This window comes from Pongo pygmaeus, chromosome 8 (assembly GCF_028885625.2).
Source record: "Pongo pygmaeus isolate AG05252 chromosome 8, NHGRI_mPonPyg2-v2.0_pri, whole genome shotgun sequence".
In the NCBI taxonomy this organism is placed as follows: domain Eukaryota; kingdom Metazoa; phylum Chordata; class Mammalia; order Primates; family Hominidae; genus Pongo; species Pongo pygmaeus.
This window is the reverse complement of record NC_072381.2, coordinates 11,967,788-11,989,206: the sequence shown is the minus strand read 5'-3', so window position 1 is coordinate 11,989,206 and position 21,419 is coordinate 11,967,788. Positions and strand designations below refer to the sequence as shown.

The following is a 21,419-nucleotide window of genomic DNA, read 5'->3' as shown; positions in this document are numbered from 1 at the left end:
GGTGGAGCACACGTCATCTCTGGGGAACTTGAAGACTCCAAGAGCCCAAAGCAGGGCAGCTGCAGAGCAGGACAGGTGGAAACTGACTGAGAAGGCCCAGGAAAGCCAGTGACCCACCCGCTGCATCCCACAGAACTGCCCAGAAGCTCAGGCCCTGGAGGTGCTGGGCGGCTCTGGAAGTGTGGGCAAGGTGACGGTGAAGAAAGTCTCTTTCAGAAGCAATGAGCTCATCCCGGCACAAAACTCGCCAGTTACTCTCGAAAAAGGTGACAGAGGAACCCTGAAGTGGGGTCACGGAGCAGAGCTGTGTTAACAGTGTGGACCGTCAGTGCAGCCAAGTGACCGCCCTCCAGACGGAGGACCGTGCACGTCATCTCTGGGGAACCCGAGGAATCCAAGAGCCAAAAAAGGCTGATCCCAAGGGTTCCCCAGCAAGATCAATCCACAGGTAAAGATTACAGTCAACGAATCCCAGTGTAGAACTGCGCAGCAGTTTCTTACCGTCCTATTCTGGAGTACGCGCAGATATCTAATAACCACCGAGCATCTGAGGAAAACTGTTAATGTGAAACAGCTATCAAAATCAAAGGACAAAAAAAGCAACTTACAGGAAACGAACTATGTGGAGTGATGGAAAACTTCAAAAAGGTTATCATCAGTTGTCAGATAAGAGGGGATACTGAATCCATAAACAGCATGATTTTTTTTCTTTACAGGACAAAAGAAGACTTAGAAATAAAACAAAATACTAACAGCAGAAAAAAATGAAAAACTAAATAAAAGCCTAAAAGATAAAGTTGTAAAATCAGAAAACTATGAAAAGAAAGGATAAGAAAATCAAAGGATAGATCTTCCTTTCTTCCTTATGAAAAGAAAGGATAAGAAAATCAAAGGATAGATCTTCCTTTCTTCCTTATGAAAAGAAAGGATAAGAAAATCAAAGGACAGATCTTCCTTTCTTCCTTATGAAAAGAAAGGATAAGAAAATCAAAGGACAGATCTTCCTTTCTTCCTTATGAAAAGAAAGGAGAAGAAAATCAAAGGATAGATCTTCCTTTCTTCCTTATGAAAAGAAAGGAGAAGAAAATCAAAGGATAGATCTTCCTTTCTTCCTTATGAAAAGAAAGGAGAAGAAAATCAAAGGATAGATCTTCCTTTCTTCCTTATGAAAAGAAAGGAGAAGAAAATCAAAGGATAGATCTTCCTTTCTTCCTTATGAAAAGAAAGGATAAGAAAATCAAAGGATAGATCTTCCTTTCTTCCTTATGAAAAGAAAGGATAAGAAAATCAAAGGATAGATCTTCCTTTCTTCCTTATGAAAAGAAAGGATAAGAAAATCAAAGGATAGATCTTCCTTTCTTCCTTATGAAAAGAAAGGAGAAGAAAATCAAAGGATAGATCTTCCTTTCTTCCTTATGAAAAGAAAGGATAAGAAAATCAAAGGATAGATCTTCCTTTCTTCCTTATGAAAAGAAAGGATAAGAAAATCAAAGGATAGATCTTCCTTTCTTCCTTATGAAAAGAAAGGAGAAGAAAATCAAAGGATAGATCTTCCTTTCTTCCTTATGAAAAGAAAGGAGAAGAAAATCAAAGGATAGATCTTCCTTTCTTCCTTATGAAAAGAAAGGAGAAGAAAATCAAAGGACAGATCTTCCTTTCTTCCTTATGAAAAGAAAGGAGAAGAAAATCAAAGGACAGATCTTCCTTTCTTCCTTATGAAAAGAAAGGAGAAGAAAATCAAAGGACAGATCTTCCTTTCTTCCTTATGAAAAGAAAGGATAAGAAAATCAAAGGACAGATCTTCCTTTCTTCCTTATGAAAAGAAAGGATAAGAAAATCAAAGGACAGATCTTCCTTTCTTCCTTATGAAAAGAAAGGATAAGAAAATCAAAGGATAGATCTTCCTTTCTTCCTTATGAAAAGAAAGGATAAGAAAATCAAAGGATAGATCTTCCTTTCTTCCTTATGAAAAGAAAGGAGAAGAAAATCAAAGGATAGATCTTCCTTTCTTCCTTATGAAAAGAAAGGAGAAGAAAATCAAAGGATAGATCTTCCTTTCTTCCTTATGAAAAGAAAGGAGAAGAAAATCAAAGGATAGATCTTCCTTTCTTCCTTATGAAAAGAAAGGAGAAGAAAATCAAAGGATAGATCTTCCTTTCTTCCTTAGGAAAAGAAAGGAGAAGAAAATCAAAGGACAGATCTTCCTTTCTTCCTTAGGAAAAGAAAGGAGAAGAAAATCAAAGGACAGATCTTCCTTTCTTCCTTAGGAAAAGAAAGGAGAAGAAAATCAAAGGATAGATCTTCCTTTCTTCCTTAGGAAAAGAAAGGAGAAGAAAATCAAAGGATAGATCTTCCTTTCTTCCTTATGAAAAGAAAGGAGAAGAAAATCAAAGGATAGATCTTCCTTTCTTCCTTATGAAAAGAAAGGAGAAGAAAATCAAAGGACAGATCTTCCTTTCTTCCTTATGAAAAGAAAGGAGAAGAAAATCAAAGGACAGATCTTCCTTTCTTCCTTATGAAAAGGAGAAGAAAATCAAAGGATAGATCTTCCTTTCTTCCTTATGAAAAGAAAGGAGAAGAAAATCAAAGGATAGATCTTCCTTTCTTCCTTATGAAAAGAAAGGAGAAGAAAATCAAAGGATAGATCTTCCTTTCTTCCCTATGAAAAGAAAGGAGAAGAAAATCAAAGGATAGATCTTCCTTTCTTCCTTATGAAAAGAAAGGATAAGAAAATCAAAGGATAGATCTTCCTTTCTTCCTTATGAAAAGAAAGGAGAAGAAAATCAAAGGATAGATCTTCCTTTCTTCCTTATGAAAAGAAAGGAGAAGAAAATCAAAGGATAGATCTTCCTTTCTTCCTTATGAAAAGAAAGGATAAGAAAATCAAAGGACAGATCTTCCTTTCTTCCTTATGAAAAGAAAGGAGAAGAAAATCAAAGGATAGATCTTCCTTTCTTCCTTATGAAAAGAAAGGATAAGAAAATCAAAGGATAGATCTTCCTTTCTTCCTTATGAAAAGAAAGGATAAGAAAATCAAAGGATAGATCTTCCTTTCTTCCTTATGAAAAGAAAGGAGAAGAAAATCAAAGGATAGATCTTCCTTTCTTCCTTATGAAAAGAAAGGATAAGAAAATCAAAGGACAGATCTTCCTTTCTTCCTTATGAAAAGAAAGGAGAAGAAAATCAAAGGATAGATCTTCCTTTCTTCCTTATGAAAAGAAAGGATAAGAAAATCAAAGGACAGATCTTCCTTTCTTCCTTATGAAAAGAAAGGATAAGAAAATCAAAGGACAGATCTTCCTTTCTTCCTTATGAAAAGAAAGGAGAAGAAAATCAAAGGATAGATCTTCCTTTCTTCCTTATGAAAAGAAAGGATAAGAAAATCAAAGGACAGATCTTCCTTTCTTCCTTATGAAAAGAAAGGATAAGAAAATCAAAGGATAGATCTTCCTTTCTTCCCTATGAAAAGAAAGGATAAGAAAATCAAAGGATAGATCTTCCTTTCTTCCCTATGAAAAGAAAGGATAAGAAAATCAAAGGACAGATCTTCCTTTCTTCCCTATGAAAAGAAAGGATAAGAAAATCAAAGGACAGATCTTCCTTTCTTCCTTATGAAAAGAAAGGAGAAGAAAATTAAAGGACAGATCTTCCTTTCTTCCTTATGAAAAGAAAGGAGAAGAAAATCAAAGGACAGATCTTCCTTTCTTCCCTATGAAAAGAAAGGAGAAGAAAATCAAAAAACAGATCTTCCTTTCTTCCTTATGAAAAGAAAGGATAAGAAAATCAAAGGATAGATCTTCCTTTCTTCCTTATGAAAAGAAAGGATAAGAAAATCAAAGGATAGATCTTCCTTTCTTCCTTATGAAAAGAAAGGATAAGAAAATCAAAGGATAGATCTTCCTTTCTTCCTTATGAAAAGAAAGGAGAAGAAAATCAAAGGATAGATCTTCCTTTCTTCCTTATGAAAAGAAAGGAGAAGAAAATCAAAGGATAGATCTTCCTTTCTTCCCTATGAAGAGAAAGGAGAAGAAAATCAAAGGATAGATCTTCCTTTCTTCCCTATGAAAAGAAAGGAGAAGAAAATCAAAGGATAGATCTTCCTTTCTTCCTTATGAAAAGAAAGGATAAGAAAATCAAAGGATAGATCTTCCTTTCTTCCTTATGAAAAGAAAGGAGAAGAAAATCAAAGGATAGATCTTCCTTTCTTCCTTATGAAAAGAAAGGATAAGAAAATCAAAGGACAGATCTTCCTTTCTTCCTTATGAAAAGAAAGGAGAAGAAAATCAAAGGATAGATCTTCCTTTCTTCCTTATGAAAAGAAAGGATAAGAAAATCAAAGGACAGATCTTCCTTTCTTCCTTATGAAAAGAAAGGATAAGAAAATCAAAGGACAGATCTTCCTTTCTTCCTTATGAAAAGAAAGGAGAAGAAAATCAAAGGATAGATCTTCCTTTCTTCCTTATGAAAAGAAAGGATAAGAAAATCAAAGGACAGATCTTCCTTTCTTCCTTATGAAAAGAAAGGATAAGAAAATCAAAGGATAGATCTTCCTTTCTTCCCTATGAAAAGAAAGGATAAGAAAATCAAAGGATAGATCTTCCTTTCTTCCCTATGAAAAGAAAGGATAAGAAAATCAAAGGACAGATCTTCCTTTCTTCCCTATGAAAAGAAAGGATAAGAAAATCAAAGGACAGATCTTCCTTTCTTCCTTATGAAAAGAAAGGAGAAGAAAATTAAAGGACAGATCTTCCTTTCTTCCTTATGAAAAGAAAGGAGAAGAAAATCAAAGGACAGATCTTCCTTTCTTCCCTATGAAAAGAAAGGATAAGAAAATCAAAAAACAGATCTTCCTTTCTTCCTTATGAAAAGAAAGGATAAGAAAATCAAAGGATAGATCTTCCTTTCTTCCTTATGAAAAGAAAGGATAAGAAAATCAAAGGATAGATCTTCCTTTCTTCCTTATGAAAAGAAAGGATAAGAAAATCAAAGGATAGATCTTCCTTTCTTCCTTATGAAAAGAAAGGAGAAGAAAATCAAAGGATAGATCTTCCTTTCTTCCTTATGAAAAGAAAGGAGAAGAAAATCAAAGGATAGATCTTCCTTTCTTCCCTATGAAGAGAAAGGAGAAGAAAATCAAAGGATAGATCTTCCTTTCTTCCTTATGAAAAGAAAGGATAAGAAAATCAAAGGATAGATCTTCCTTTCTTCCTTATGAAAAGAAAGGATAAGAAAATCAAAGGATAGATCTTCCTTTCTTCCTTATGAAAAGAAAGGAGAAGGAAATCAAAGGATAGATCTTCCTTTCTTCCTTATGAAAAGAAAGGAGAAGAAAATCAAAGGATAGATCTTCCTTTCTTCCCTATGAAAAGAAAGGAGAAGAAAATCAAAGGACAGATCTTCCTTTCTTCCCTATGAAAAGAAAGGAGAAGAAAATCAAAGGACAGATCTTCCTTTCTTCCTTATGAAAAGAAAGGAGAAGAAAATCAAAGGATAGATCTTCCTTTCTTCCTTATGAAAAGAAAGGATAAGAAAATCAAAGGACAGATCTTCCTTTCTTCCCTATGAAAAGAAAGGATAAGAAAATCAAAGGATAGATCTTCCTTTCTTCCCTATGAAAAGAAAGGAGAAGAAAATCAAAGGACAGATCTTCCTTTCTTCCCTATGAAAAGAAAGGATAAGAAAATCAAAGGACAGATCTTCCTTTCTTCCTTATGAAAAGAAAGGAGAAGAAAATCAAAGGACAGATCTTCCTTTCTTCCTTATGAAAAGAAAGGAGAAGAAAATCAAAGGATAGATCTTCCTTTCTTCCTTATGAAAAGAAAGGAGAAGAAAATCAAAGGATAGATCTTCCTTTCTTCCTTATGAAAAGAAAGGAGAAGAAAATCAAAGGATAGATCTTCCTTTCTTCCTTATGAAAAGAAAGGATAAGAAAATCAAAGGACAGATCTTCCTTTCTTCCTTATGAAAAGAAAGGAGAAGAAAATCAAAGGATAGATCTTCCTTTCTTCCTTATGAAAAGAAAGGAGAAGAAAATCAAAGGATAGATCTTCCTTTCTTCCTTATGAAAAGAAAGGAGAAGAAAATCAAAGGACAGATCTTCCTTTCTTCCCTATGAAAAGAAAGGATAAGAAAATCAAAGGATAGATCTTCCTTTCTTCCTTATGAAAAGAAAGGAGAAGAAAATCAAAGGATAGATCTTCCTTTCTTCCTTATGAAAAGAAAGGAGAAGAAAATCAAAGGATAGATCTTCCTTTCTTCCTTATGAAAAGAAAGGAGAAGAAAATCAAAGGATAGATCTTCCTTTCTTCCTTATGAAAAGAAAGGAGAAGAAAATCAAAGGATAGATCTTCCTTTCTTCCTTATGAAAAGAAAGGAGAAGAAAATCAAAGGATAGATCTTCCTTTCTTCCTTATGAAAAGAAAGGAGAAGAAAATCAAAGGATAGATCTTCCTTTCTTCCTTATGAAAAGAAAGGAGAAGAAAATCAAAGGATAGATCTTCCTTTCTTCCTTATGAAAAGAAAGGAGAAGAAAATCAAAGGATAGATCTTCCTTTCTTCCTTATGAAAAGAAAGGATAAGAAAATCAAAGGACAGATCTTCCTTTCTTCCTTATGAAAAGAAAGGAGAAGAAAATCAAAGGACAGATCTTCCTTTCTTCCTTATGAAAAGAAAGGAGAAGAAAATCAAAGGATAGATCTTCCTTTCTTCCTTATGAAAAGAAAGGATAAGAAAATCAAAGGACAGATCTTCCTTTCTTCCTTATGAAAAGAAAGGATAAGAAAATCAAAGGATAGATCTTCCTTTCTTCCCTATGAAAAGAAAGGATAAGAAAATCAAAGGATAGATCTTCCTTTCTTCCCTATGAAAAGAAAGGATAAGAAAATCAAAGGACAGATCTTCCTTTCTTCCCTATGAAAAGAAAGGATAAGAAAATCAAAGGACAGATCTTCCTTTCTTCCTTATGAAAAGAAAGGAGAAGAAAATTAAAGGACAGATCTTCCTTTCTTCCTTATGAAAAGAAAGGAGAAGAAAATCAAAGGACAGATCTTCCTTTCTTCCCTATGAAAAGAAAGGATAAGAAAATCAAAAAACAGATCTTCCTTTCTTCCTTATGAAAAGAAAGGATAAGAAAATCAAAGGATAGATCTTCCTTTCTTCCTTATGAAAAGAAAGGATAAGAAAATCAAAGGATAGATCTTCCTTTCTTCCTTATGAAAAGAAAGGATAAGAAAATCAAAGGATAGATCTTCCTTTCTTCCTTATGAAAAGAAAGGAGAAGAAAATCAAAGGATAGATCTTCCTTTCTTCCTTATGAAAAGAAAGGAGAAGAAAATCAAAGGATAGATCTTCCTTTCTTCCCTATGAAGAGAAAGGAGAAGAAAATCAAAGGATAGATCTTCCTTTCTTCCTTATGAAAAGAAAGGAGAAGAAAATCAAAGGACAGATCTTCCTTTCTTCCTTATGAAAAGAAAGGAGAAGAAAATCAAAGGACAGATCTTCCTTTCTTCCTTATGAAAAGAAAGGAGAAGAAAATCAAAGGATAGATCTTCCTTTCTTCCTTATGAAAAGAAAGGAGAAGAAAATCAAAGGATAGATCTTCCTTTCTTCCTTATGAAAAGAAAGGAGAAGAAAATCAAAGGACAGATCTTCCTTTCTTCCTTATGAAAAGAAAGGAGAAGAAAATCAAAGGACAGATCTTCCTTTCTTCCTTATGAAAAGAAAGGAGAAGAAAATCAAAGGACAGATCTTCCTTTCTTCCTTATGAAAAGAAAGGAGAAGAAAATCAAAGGATAGATCTTCCTTTCTTCCTTATGAAAAGAAAGGAGAAGAAAATCAAAGGATAGATCTTCCTTTCTTCCTTATGAAAAGAAAGGAGAAGAAAATCAAAGGACAGATCTTCCTTTCTTCCCTATGAAAAGAAAGGAGAAGAAAATCAAAGGATAGATCTTCCTTTCTTCCTTATGAAAAGAAAGGAGAAGAAAATCAAAGGATAGATCTTCCTTTCTTCCTTATGAAAAGAAAGGAGAAGAAAATCAAAGGATAGATCTTCCTTTCTTCCTTATGAAAAGAAAGGAGAAGAAAATCAAAGGATAGATCTTCCTTTCTTCCTTATGAAAAGAAAGGAGAAGAAAATCAAAGGATAGATCTTCCTTTCTTCCTTATGAAAAGAAAGGAGAAGAAAATCAAAGGATAGATCTTCCTTTCTTCCTTATGAAAAGAAAGGAGAAGAAAATCAAAGGACAGATCTTCCTTTCTTCCTTATGAAAAGAAAGGAGAAGAAAATCAAAGGATAGATCTTCCTTTCTTCCTTATGAAAAGAAAGGAGAAGAAAATCAAAGGATAGATCTTCCTTTCTTCCTTATGAAAAGAAAGGAGAAGAAAATCAAAGGATAGATCTTCCTTTCTTCCTTATGAAAAGAAAGGAGAAGAAAATCAAAGGATAGATCTTCCTTTCTTCCCTATGAAAAGAAAGGATAAGAAAATCAAAGGATAGATCTTCCTTTCTTCCTTATGAAAAGAAAGGATAAGAAAATCAAAGGACAGATCTTCCTTTCTTCCCTATGAAAAGAAAGGAGAAGAAAATCAAAGGATAGATCTTCCTTTCTTCCTTATGAAAAGAAAGGAGAAGAAAATCAAAGGACAGATCTTCCTTTCTTCCTTATGAAAAGAAAGGATAAGAAAATCAAAGGACAGATCTTCCTTTCTTCCCTATGAAAAGAAAGGAGAAGAAAATCAAAGGATAGATCTTCCTTTCTTCCTTATGAAAAGAAAGGAGAAGAAAATCAAAGGACAGATCTTCCTTTCTTCCTTATGAAAAGAAAGGATAAGAAAATCAAAGGACAGATCTTCCTTTCTTCCTTATGAAAAGAAAGGAGAAGAAAATCAAAGGATAGATCTTCCTTTCTTCCTTATGAAAAGAAAGGAGAAGAAAATCAAAGGACAGATCTTCCTTTCTTCCTTATGAAAAGAAAGGAGAAGAAAATCAAAGGATAGATCTGGGAGGGCCACTATGTGAATAATGAGAGTTCTAGAAAGAGAAATCAGAGAAAATGAGAGGAAGAAATTATAAAATAAAATAATTCAGGGAAATGCCCCTAAACAGGAACACGTGAGTTTCCAAACTGAAAGGGGTCCTTCGTGTACAACCTAATGAATAAAAATCAAACACACCCATGCCAAGGTAGGCATCACTGTGACATTTCAGAATATTCCAAGCCAAGAAAAAATCCGGAAAGCTTCTCAGAGTGAAAAAGCAGGTCACATACAAAAGATCAGAAATCAGAGGCCAGGTGCGGTGGCTCACGCCTGTAATCCCAGTAGTGTGGGTGGATCCGAGCTCCGGAGTTCGAGCCCAGGCTGGCCAGCATGGTAAAATCCTGTCTCTACTAAAGATACAAAAATTAGCCGGGCATGGTGGCAGGCACCTGTGATCCCAGCTACTCGGGAGGCTGAGGCAGGAGAACCACTTGAACCTGGGAGGCAGAGGTTGCAGTGAGTCAAGATTGCACCACTGCACTCTAGCCTGGGTGACAGAGCAATACTCTGTCTCAAAAAAAAAAAAAAAAAAATCAGAAATCCGAATTTGATAACTGCCTGTGTAAGTTATGTAAGAGAATAATATCCTTGTTTTTAAAATGTACTTCAGTATTGAGGGGAGCATTATGTAGCAACTACATTCAAATGGTTCAGAAAAAATAAAGTGTGCGTGTGTTGTGTATATAGAGAGCGCGCATGTTAAAATGTGGAAAAAATTTAAAAATTGGTGAATCTAATTAAAGGGTAGGTGGGAGTTCTCTGTACTATTCTTACAACTTCATTAAGTTTGAAATAACTTCCAAATAATTTAAACAAACAAAAGATCAGGAATCAGAAAACAGCAACAGACTTCTCAGCAGCAACACCAGAAGCTGGGAGACAAATGGGGGCTCAAAACCCGGATAAATTGTGAACTAGAATCGTATACATAATCCGATTATTAATTAGAACTACGGAAGAATAAAGGTGTTTTTAAGTCACGCAAGGTCTTCAATCTGATCTCCCACTTCAGCCTGTCTGAGGAAGCCACTGCAGGGTAGTCAGGAAGGGTAGCTGCTCCTCTAAACACGGAGTAAACCCAGACAGAAGACACGGAGCCAGGCAACGGGAGCACCCACATGAGAAAGCTGCAGCGAATCCCAGAATAACGAGGGCTCCCCAGGAAGCCACCTGTGCGCTCAGCAAGTCTAGTTCACAGCAAGCCCAAGGGGAGGAAGGAAACCATGCAAGCAAAAGCGAAACCATGATCAACCACAGAAAAACTAATGAGAGAAAGCATTTATCATTATCTGTGTACAGCAATATATACACCGACACCATAACAGAGTTGTCTCAGATTAAAATTGTGCATACTTAATACAGACACATGAAAAAAACTGAAAGGATATATAGCAATATGTCAATAGTGGAGGTAAATAACAAATAGGTAGAGTTAAGAGCTGTTGCCTCCCATTGAGTAGGAAATGGAGGTGGTACATGCGGACTGATGTTTTTATAAACCTTATAGACTATTTGACTGTATAATACTATGAGCTTGGACTCTGCTTCTGCTGTACTTTGTTTTTTTTTGTGGTGGGGGGATGGTTTCACTCCCGTTGCCAGGCTGTTGAGTGCAGTGGCGCGATCTTGACTCACTGTAACCTCTGCCCCCAGGGCTCAAGCGATTCTCCTGCCTCAGCCTCCGGAGTTGCTGGGACTACAGGTGCACGTCTGTGCTCTGCTAATGTATTTTTTTTGTCTTATCAGAAGTGATTAAGAGCTGATCCATGTGGTGCAGTCCGATGCTTTCCACACTGTGATCTGAGAGGTATTCAAATGCCCACCTACCCAAAGCATCTAACTCCCAGGCCCATACAGAGCCTGTGGTCTAAACAATTTCAGAGACTATAGTTGAAAGCATAGTACACTGTTGTTTTGGGGATGAAAACACAAGAACATATGCAAATTTCTCAAGCTAGCCTGGTCTTATTAGCTTAATCCTGAAAGAAGGATGGCTCAGGAAAAGGAGAGATACCTAGGCATGGGTTAGGCAGGCAGGCAGAACATTGCTAGGAAGGATAAGCAATGCGTACCTGTTGGATATAAACCTATGCACAATGGCCCGGTCTGAAGATGTGTGTCCGCTTGGGTGGGTGGACACAGCTTTCTGAAGTGGCTGTACTGACTGACACTTGCTTTCAGCAGGGCTGGTTGCTCTAGCACCCCGAAGGAGAGGAATGCAGTCATATTTCACTGTGATTTTCAATGTCATTTCCACGAAGACTAATGACGTTGAGCTTTTTTTCCTCCATAATACAGGTGAGTACTCATCGGAAATGCTTGGGATAAGAAGTGTTCTGGATTTTTTCATATTTTGAAATATTTGCATATACATAATGAAATATTGATGTTTCATATATGCCTTCTGTTGATTTTTTAGAGACCGTGTCTCACTCTGTTGCCCAGTCTACAGTGCAGTGGTGCAATCACAGCTCACTGCAGCCTAGGTCTCCCCAGCTCAAGTGATCCTCCCACCTCAGCCTCCCCAGTGGCTGGAACTACAGGCAAACACTCCCATACCCAGCTAATTTTTATATATTTTTTGTAGAGACAAAGTCTCACTATATTGCCCAGGCTGATCTTGAACTCCTGGGCTCAGGCAGTCCTCTGGCCTCAGCTTCCCAAAGTGGTGTTATTGTAGGCATGAGCCACTGTGCCCATTCTATAGTAAGTCTTGATATCTAGCAAAGTCCTCCAGTTTTGTTGGAGTTCTTAAAGTCTTCCTTAAGTCTGTTTAGCTTTCTTAGTCCTTTTTTATTTCCATATAAATTTTAGTATCAGTTTGTCAATTTCCATATTCACATAAACACACACATACCTCTGTTCTGACTTTAGGTGGGATTTGCATAAAACTTTCTCAAATTGGAGAGAACTGATGTCTTTGCAATCTTTTCTTGACCCATGAATATGGCTCATGGCTTCATTTATTTAGATGTGTGGCTCTCAAAGTGTGGTCTTTGGACCAGAAGCAGCATCTGTGAACTTGTTAGAAACATTCTTGGGTCCAATCCCAGACCTGCTGCATTAGAAACTCTCAGGCGCTGGGCCTGTCAGTCTGTGTTGGACGCAGCCTCCAGGGAGTCTGATGCGCTGACATTTCAGATGCACAGACCTGACTCTTTAATTTCTCTCAATGATTTCTCATAGTTTCCAGCGTAGACATCTTGCACATTTTCTGCCCTATGTCTTCCTAGGTATTTGCTATGGCTCTGCCTACCCTTCACAGTTAACTTTCCACCATTCTCTCCTTTATATTCCTCGGGAGGCATGGCCAACTCTTTGGTAAAGGGCCAGGTAGTAAATATTCTGGGCTGTGCAGGCTTTAGGGTAGCAGCTACTCAACTCTACCAAAGTAAGGAATGAGCCTCACTTTTGTTACATTGAACTGTATTTACAAAAGCAAGGAGTGGGGGCAGCTATGGGCCACAGGCTATGGTTTGTCACTTCTTGCTCCCTACTCAAGTCCATCACTGGCTCTTCCTATGTAGGCTTCTAAGGCAGCGACGCCCATCTGTGCACGGCTGCATCTCACCTACTTTCACAGCCAGATTTCAAACCTCAGCCCACCCCCACAGCATCCCCTGAATCACAGCCACACATGCACCTGCTAAGCACACAATCCATTACCACAGTATAAATCATGCTCCTGCTCTCTAGAGCTTACCACCCAACGAGGGTTTAGATAAGAACATCAGCACTGCCCTAGAGTGTGGAACTCCTATGACAAGGTGAGCCTGGGGTGTGATGGAAACACAGCGTGCATGGTTACCAAGCCACACTTCCGGGGAAAAGGGTCTGTACAGGAAAAACTTCAGAGAGGAAATGATATGTCAGTCAATAACCTGAAAGGACTGGATGAGAGTTAAGCAACAAGGAACAAGGCACAGTCATCCACACAGCATTTTGGAAAGATCATGTTGGTTATAGTGCAGAAAATACCGAATATGGGAAACAATTTATTATTTTTTAGGAGTCTTGCTCTGTCGCCCAGGCTGGAGTGCAGTGGCACGATCTCAGCTCACTGCAGCCTCTGCCTCCCAGGTTCAAGCAATTCTCCTGCCTCAGCCTCCAGGGTAGCTGGGACTACAGGTGCACGCCACCACGCCCAGCTAATTTTTGTACTTTTAGTAGATATGGGATTTCGCCATGTTGGCCAGCCTGGTCTCGAACTCCTGACCTCAAGTGATTCACCCACCTTGGCCTCCCAAAGTGCTGGGATTACAAGCATGAGCCACTGTGACCGGCCTTGACCCAGCTGCATACTTGCTTTTGGTTTTGTTCTGTTGTTTCCCATCACACACTAACAAGCATCAACGGACCCTTGCTCGGATCCCCACGCAGGCCTCATACATTTCATCCCAGAGTTCCTCTGCTCACAGTCTCACCTCAGGGTTCTTTCTTCCTCTGCTTACTTATTATTTGTATAAAACGAGACAAAAATCCATTTTCTTTTTTTTTTTTTTGAGATGGGTCTCGTTCTGTCACCTGGGCTGGAGTGCAGTGGCACGATCTTGGCTCACTGCAATCTCCGCCTCCTGGGTTCAAGCAATTCTCTGCCTCAGGATCCCGAGTAGCTGGGATTACAGGCACCCGCCACCACGCCTGGCTAATTTTTGTATTTTTAGTAGAGACGGGGTTTCACCATGCTGGCTAGGCTGGTCTTTAACTCCTGACCTCGTGATCCACCCACCTTGGCCTCCCAAAGTGCTGGGATTACAGGTGTGAGCCACCGTGCCCAGCCCAAAAATCCATTTTCACCGAGCCAGTTGGTGAGCAGCTTCCCAGGTCCTGGGAGCCTGAGATTCTCACATCCTCAACCTACCCGAGCCCCTCTAGGGTGTGGGGCTGGAGTGAGTGCTGGGCACCTGGTGTGTATCCCAAGCACCTTCTCTGTGGTCAGCCTGGCCTTGTGCCCTGAGTCCCAAGGCAGGGCCAGCCATGCTGTGGGCTGTCTGCTGCCTAATCCTGGGGGACGAAGCCACCCTCCACAGTGAACCCGGATCTGCCTTCCCTGGGAGGGGAGGAGAGGAGAGGCAGAAGCAGAGAGAGCCGCTGGGGAAGGGATCAGGGCCTCAGGGTCAGAAAAGAGGCTTGTGGCCCTCGGCAGGGAGAATCTGTCTACCTCTCCCTCGGGAGATGCCCAAAAGAAAGAGATGGCCTGGGGGAGCAGGTCATGGCGGCGAGGACAGGGGCAGGCGCAGGGGCAGGGGCAGGGGCAGGGGCAGGGATGGGCAGTGACTGCAAATGGGCTATGATTTCTTTTCAGGAGATGAAAACATTCTAAAATGGACTGTGGGGATGTAAATACACTAAATGCCATTGAATGTATACTTTAAACGGGTGAACTGTATGCTATGTGACTTGTATCCCGATAAAGCTGTTATAGTAAAAAATCCAAAAGCACAAGCCATCGCCTGGTGGTCCGTGGAGGCGGGAGAGAGCTGGAGCCCACAGTGGAGGCTCCTGCAGGGCTAGGTGCTATTGGAAGAGGCGTTTGCTAATGACTCAGGTCCCTAAGAACTATGTCGATAGGAAATGAGAAGCAAAAATAGTCGCTTTCTTGGGCAAGGGTGAGTTGGAGAAAGCCTAAGTTTATCCCTATTAGTTGGAAAGGCAGAAGAAGGCGGACAGCAGAAAAGAAAATTCCCTTCTCACAATTTTTTTTTTTTTTTTTTTTGAGACAGAGTCTCACTCTGTCTCCCAGCTTGGAGTGCAGTGGTGTGATCTTGCCTCACTGCAACCTCCGCCTCCTGGTTCATGCAATTCCCCCACCTCAGCCTCCCAAGTCGCTGGGATTACAGGCTGCACCACCACACTCGGCCTTTTTTATTTTTTGGTATGTTTAGCAGAGATGGGGTTTCACCGTTTTGGCCAAGCTGGTCTCAAGCTCCTGACCTCAAATGATCTGCCCGCCTCAGCCTCCCAAAGTGCTGGGATTACAGGCATGAGCCACCGTGCTTGGCCCAAATGATGTTTTTTAATGTACCAGTTTGGATTCTGGAGTAAATGGCAGTTCCTTAAGGCTACACATCTTCAGATGTTAAAAGAACAGGCTAGAAAACCATCCCTCACTTTTTTTTTTTTTTTTGAGACGGAGTCTCGCTTTGTTGCCCAGGCTGGAGTGCAGTCATGCAATCTCGGCTCACTGCAACCTCCACCTCCTGGGTTCAAGCGATTCTCCTGCCTCAGCTTCCTGAGTAGCTGGGACTATAGGCACCTGCCAACACTCCCGGCTGACTTGTTTATTTTTAGTAGAGATGGGGTTTCAACATATTGGCCAGGCTGGTCTCGAACTCCTGACCTTGTGATTTGCCCGCCTCGGCCTCCCAAAGTGCTGGGATTATAGGCGTGAGCTACTGCGCCGGGCCCATCCCTCACATATCCTATCCTACCATGCTGACTTGAAGAAATGACAAGTCTCTGAAGGAAATACTGCTTTGCTTCAAGAATGTGAGCAATGTATTTTTACCCTAATATAGATGATATGATTTTGAAGAGAGAATTTCTAGTGCATTCAAACCAGAAAATTCAAAATGCTGAACATACTAAGGTAATTATAATGCACCAGAACAAGCCCCCACGTAGAGAACAAAGTCCCAGTCTAGCTGATCTCTGTTGACTCCTGCACAGAGATGGCAGAAAAAAGGTCTATCCAAGCCCCATTCAAGCTCTGAGGGCAGCAGCCCAATAAAAAGCTAGATGACAACTTTTTAAAAAAACTGCAACAGGTCGAGAAGTCAACAGTCCTAGCTATTCCTATGCCAGCACAGATTTGGGACAGGAGTTTTGTTTTTAGAGAAACGGTAGAATAAAATCTTTGGTTGGTTGAACAAAAATGCTGAGAAGGCTTAAAATACGTGTACTGAAGTGACCCCTACCTAAAAAACAGCTGAATTGGCTGGGCGTGGTGGCTTACGCCTGTAATCCCAGCACTTTGAGAGGCTGGCTCACGCCTGTAATCCTAGCACTTTGAGAGGCCAAATCACTTGAGGCCGGGAGTTCGAGGCCAGCCTGGCCAACATGGCGAAACCCCGTTTCTACTAAAAATACAAAAAAAAAAAATTAGCCAGGCGTGGTGGCACCCACCTGTAATCCCAGCCTCTTGGGAGGCTGAAGCAGGAGAATTGCTGGAACCCAGGAGGCAGAGGTTGCACTGAGCTGAGATTGTGCCATTGCAGTCCAGCTCTGGGCGACACAGCAAGATTCCATCTTGGGGGAAAAAAAATTTAGTTTAACTGCAGACTAAGACAATTGTGGCAACTCCCTGTGAGGGATTAAAAAAATGTGAAGCAGCAGAACTCATCTCTAGTCTAGACCAAAAAAAAAAAAATCATAAAAAAGCTGCCGATGGCTAAGAAAATGTCTGGAGATGAGCCAGGTGTCTCTGAACCCCCGTGTCCTCGGTCGGCAGCCTGGGCTAGCTGGTACTGAGGTATTGGGCAGAGTGTGATGTGATGTCTTCTTACATGCACCACAGTTAGCTCTCTGACACTCGAGCAATGCTTTATTGATTTAATAATCCAACCTGATGAGACACCCCCTCAGAGCTGAAACAGAATAGGGGCAGAGAGAAGAAAATGCAGGCAGCCCCTTCCTGCGCAGCTTTGAGTGCCGCGCCCACTTCGGCAACCTCGGAAGAGACTGTAAGTGCAGGTGGAGCGTCCCACAGTTTTGGGACAAACGTTTAATTATGTTTTCTTTTTTTTTTTTAGATGGAGTCTCCATCTGTTGCCCAGGCTGGAGTGCAGTGGTGCGATCTCGGCTCACTGCAACCTCCGCCTCCCGGGTTCAAGTGATTTTCCTGCCTCAGCCTCCGGAGCAGCTGGGATTACAGGCATGCGTCACCACGCCTGGCTAATTTTTGTATTTTTCTCAGAGACAGAGTTTCCCCATGTTGGCCAGGCTGGTCTCCAAATCCTGACCTCAGATGATCCACCCACCTGGGCCTCCCGAAGTGCTGGGATGACAGGCGTGAGCCGCCGCACCCGGCCAATTATGGTCATTTCTAGCTAGACACTACTGGCATGTTTCAAGATGGCTCACTTAAACCTGTACTTCCGGCAGGAAAGAGACACAAGCCCATGAAGAATGAGATACGTGTACAGTTTTGATTATAAAACCAAAGGATAATGGCTTCACAAGATGACGGCTGGGCTCCTGGGCTGCCTTCAGTGTCTTTAAACAGGTAATAAGGATCTTGCCTTCTTCTCTCTCTCTCACAGAGATCTTGACTGAGACAGACACACTCCAAGTGTGCAGCATTTGAGGAGCTCTGAGACCCTCATGAGCTTGGGTCCTCCATGGCTGCCTCACCACTATATTGTGAGTTCCTAAAAGGGGGCAAACTGAGTCTTATCCCATCACCTCTCAGTTCTTATATGCAGTAGGCATTTATGAAATGTTGACTGAATTGGCCTTTTAGAAAAGCTACTGAGTTATGTTTTAAAGCAGCTGTTTGACCAGGATCATTTGGATTTCAGCTGGGTGAGAAGGTAGGATGAAAGGGCGGGGTTATGGCTGACGGGGCGGCTCCTCCGGTTCAGTGTCCCCTCCTGAAGTCACAGAGTAAACAGCACATCGGATTTCTAGCACACTCCTCAGACTTTGCTCCAGCCCGGCCACGTGGGAAGTCCCCCAGTGCTTGCCGCGCCTTCTTAGTCCATGAGCCATGTGTGGGGCCAAAGGTGTCAAGTGCTCTGGAGGAACAGGGTGGCTCAGGAGCTGCTGGCTGCTGCCTGGTCACAGACCGCTGTGTGACTTCAGGGCCACAGCACTTGTGGGCGTAGGGAGAGGGGGATTCAAGACAGTTCATCAAATATTAAATCCTAAAAACTTGTTCATAAATTTGGATCACTGTTTTTGCCCAAGCCAGAGGTAAAAACAAATAAGAGGTAGACTTGGGATGTCCCCAGCCACCCTCACGAAAGCAGCCATGGTGTTCCAGCTCCGCTCCTTGAGAATCATGCAAATGGAGAGCTCTCTGCCCTTTCCGAGCAGCCAAATCCTATGTTCTTCTAGAGGAAGCTTCGGGATGTGTGAAGGCAGACCCGACTTCAGGACTCCATTCAGAGGGAGAGCCTGGGAACACTGGTGTGAGGCAGCACCGTGCCCTCGCCGTGCACCCAGGGGGTTTTGTGAGACGAGGTGAGCCCTGGAGACACAGGCCTTAGAGGGTGACGTTGGTAACCAAACACCCAGAGCTGCCTGCAGCAGCCATGGAGAGGAGAGCTGTCACATATGGATGTCTCCAGCCCTTCTCGGGCCTTTTATTTTGTGCCTGCATCACCTCTCGAGGTAGTAAGCTCCACAAGCACACTCCCAGCGTTGTCAGGAAGCACCGCCTTGCACACACATCAAAGCTGCCCTCATGTTTCAAATGAAAAGACATAATTCAAGGGAGGCCTTTGTGGCCACATATTCTAGGATTTGGACAACTCATTCTAGTTCTACCTATACCTTTCATTAAAAAATGTTCACAGGCAGGATTATTTACCAAAAACATGCACACACACAACTAGCCTCTTGAGAAATAAAAACTTCATGTTCACTGCCCTCTTAGAACAGCCTCAGTCATAACTGTGGCCATATGGATAGCCTCAACAATCCTATTTAAGTGGCTATTTTAACTTTAAAAAATATTCGAGATCATCTTCTAGAATTTACATATTTGTTTTGTGTGGAAACAGGGGTCTTGCTATGTTGCCCAGGCAGGCCTTTAACTCCTAGGCTGAAGTGATCCTCCTGCCTCAGGCCTCCCAAGTAGCTTGGACTACAGTTGTGCATCACCAAACCTGGACGCTTTTTAAATTTTTAACTTGCACTGGCTCAGGAGAAAAGTTTCTAATGAGCAAAGATCTGTTATATACCAGGTGACACTCCAACTAGCACTTAAAACTTTAGGGTACTCTCAATTAAAATCAGGCATTCATCTTTTATCATCTTCTTCTTTTTTTTTTTTTGAGATGGAGTCTCACTGTGTCGCCCAGGCTGGAGTGCAGTGGCACGATCTCAGCTCACTGCAAGCTCTGCCTCCCGGGCTCACACCATTCTCCTGACTCAGCCTCCCCAGTAGCTGGGACTACAGGCACCCACCACCACGCCCAGCTAATTTTTTGTATTTTTAGTAGAGATGGGGTTTCACCGTCTTAGCCAGGATGGTCTCCATCTCCTGACCTTGTGATCCACCTGCCTCGGCCTCCCAAAGTGCTGGGATTACAGGCGTGAGCCACTGCACCCGGCCTTATCTTCTTCTAAGAATAACATTTGCTTAAAAAAAAAAAAAACAAACGTCTATAAATGAGAATGAGGTTTTCTTTCTTTCTTAAGAAACCCACAGCCTAACTAGGTTATGTTTTACTTAAAGAGCCTTCTAAGAGGTGCATTTACATATCGTACAACCTAGAGGCCTAAAAACGCTGTTGATTGACTAATCTTTCATGACCTTGGGAATTAAAGGACACCGCTTAATTGAAGACACCGCTACGGTTGATTTTTGTTTTAAAGAGAAAAGTCACGTTAAAAAAAAAAAAACCTGATGAGTTAGAATAAAACTTATAGCTACTCTGAGAATTTACACTTCCAAAAAAGTGGAGTATGACGTTTAAAGACGCTGTAATGCTGTGACAGGGACTGGCTGCTAAGTGCGGCTCTGTGAAAATCAAGTGTCATGTGACTGTTTAAAAAACATTAGTAGGAAAAATACAAAAATTAGTCGGGGATGGTGGCACATGCCTGTAATCCCAGCTACTCGGGAGGCTGAGGCAGGGGAATCGCTTGAACCCAGGAGGCAGAGGTTGCCAAAAAAAAAAAAAAAAAAATCTTTTAGCAGGCTGGGTGTGGTGGTTCATGCCTATAATCCCAGCACTTGGGAAGACTGAGGCAGGAGGATTGCTTGAGGCCAGGAATTCTAAACCAGCCTGTTCAACATAGCAAGACCTCATCTCTACAAAAAAATTTAAAAAATTAGCCAGGTGTGGCGCTGCTGCAACCGTTATCCCAGCTACTTGGGAGGTTGAGTCAGGAGGCTCACTTGAGCCTAGGAAGCCACGGCTGCAGTAAGCTATGATTGTGCCACTGCCATATTTTCTCATTTTGCTAGTTCTAAAGGAAAGTACACAACTGTGAAATAATAAGATGACAAGTAAACTTAGCTCAATAACCTTCCCTGGAGGAAAATGCCTGAAAACAGTTAACAGGCCTGAGGGGAAGGCAAGGACACGCGACCAGAACATTCCTCCAACATCGGGAGGAGAACAGGTCTAAGGCTGGATATGCAGCACAATTCTGTGATCCCAAACACACACCATGTAGACGCAACTTAATTATGGGCGTCCTATGAGTGGGCTTTACAATGCTGTTTCCATTATTCTACCCTGTGATATACAGGGACAGGCACGGCGGGGAACAGACATCACATGTACCACAGGAGTGCTACTGGATGATTTACTGGATAGGAAAGAACTGGGTAGAACAGGAATCCTTTAATTTAAAATCAAACTCATGCCCATAAAACTGGTAGAATTAAGAAATGTGTGCAACAGGGAGGAGGAAGGAATGTTCCCTTTTACCACCTCACCTTTAGTGATCAAAGAAAAAATAATTTAAACGTCTATGGAGAAGAGAAAGAGATGGAAGGAGGAGCATGGATCCAAACAAGATGGCAGCGGCAGGATGAAGGGGAATGGCGCCCCACCTGGACACTAACAGGACACCAGGGAAGGAGAAGCCGGCAGCAGTGCTGCTTGGGTGCTGGGCATTTCTTTTGAGAGGGAGTCTCGTTCTGTCGCCCAGGCTGGAGTGCAGTGGTGCGATCTCAGCTCACTACAATCTCCACCTCCTGGTTCAAGTGATTCTCCTGCCTTAGCCTCCTGAGTAGCTGGGATTACAGGTGCCTGCCACCACGCCCGGCTAATTTTTGTATTTTTAGTAGAGACGGGGTTTCGCCATGTTGGCCAGGCTGGTCTCAAACTCCTGACCTCAGGTTATCCACCTGCCTTGGCCTCCCAAAGTGCTGGGATTACAGGCATGAGCCACTGTGCCCGGCCAATCAAATAATATTTATTGCATATTACCATAATGGTTTTAAAAAAGAAAATATGCAAGTAGGAGTGTAGAAAATTCTGTCATTACTAATAACTACCCCATACCAAGTCTATCTAGCTTCAGCATAACTGAGGCTAATTTTATGGCTCAGTGTCTCTGAGGGAAACTGGTGTTCCCACTGGAAGAAGAGGACCTGAGAGGTGCCCCCAGTGGTTCCTAGTGAGGCCCAGGGGGCCATTTCTCTCCTGTGCTCCTCCCTCTAGGAGTGAGTGTCATGGTCTCCTCTCTCCTGAAAGATGAAT

At 41.4% G+C, this 21,419-nt stretch overlaps 1 protein-coding gene and 1 long non-coding RNA gene across 2 annotated transcripts in view; one reads left to right on the top strand and one right to left on the bottom strand.

Annotated features, from left to right (window-relative positions):
- PROSER2 (proline and serine rich 2) overlaps nucleotides 1-21,419 on the bottom strand; it is a 55,731-nt gene that overhangs the window by 4,821 nt on the left and 29,491 nt on the right. The gene's annotated exons all lie outside the window — the stretch shown is intronic.
- Nucleotides 1-21,419, top strand: part of LOC129045203 (uncharacterized) — a 53,204-nt gene that overhangs the window by 28,194 nt on the left and 3,591 nt on the right. Inside the window, exons 4-5 of the long non-coding RNA XR_008504916.1 lie at nucleotides 11,221-11,334; nucleotides 17,140-17,260. This is a non-coding gene — a long non-coding RNA (uncharacterized LOC129045203). The remainder of the gene's footprint in view (nucleotides 1-11,220; nucleotides 11,335-17,139; nucleotides 17,261-21,419) is intronic.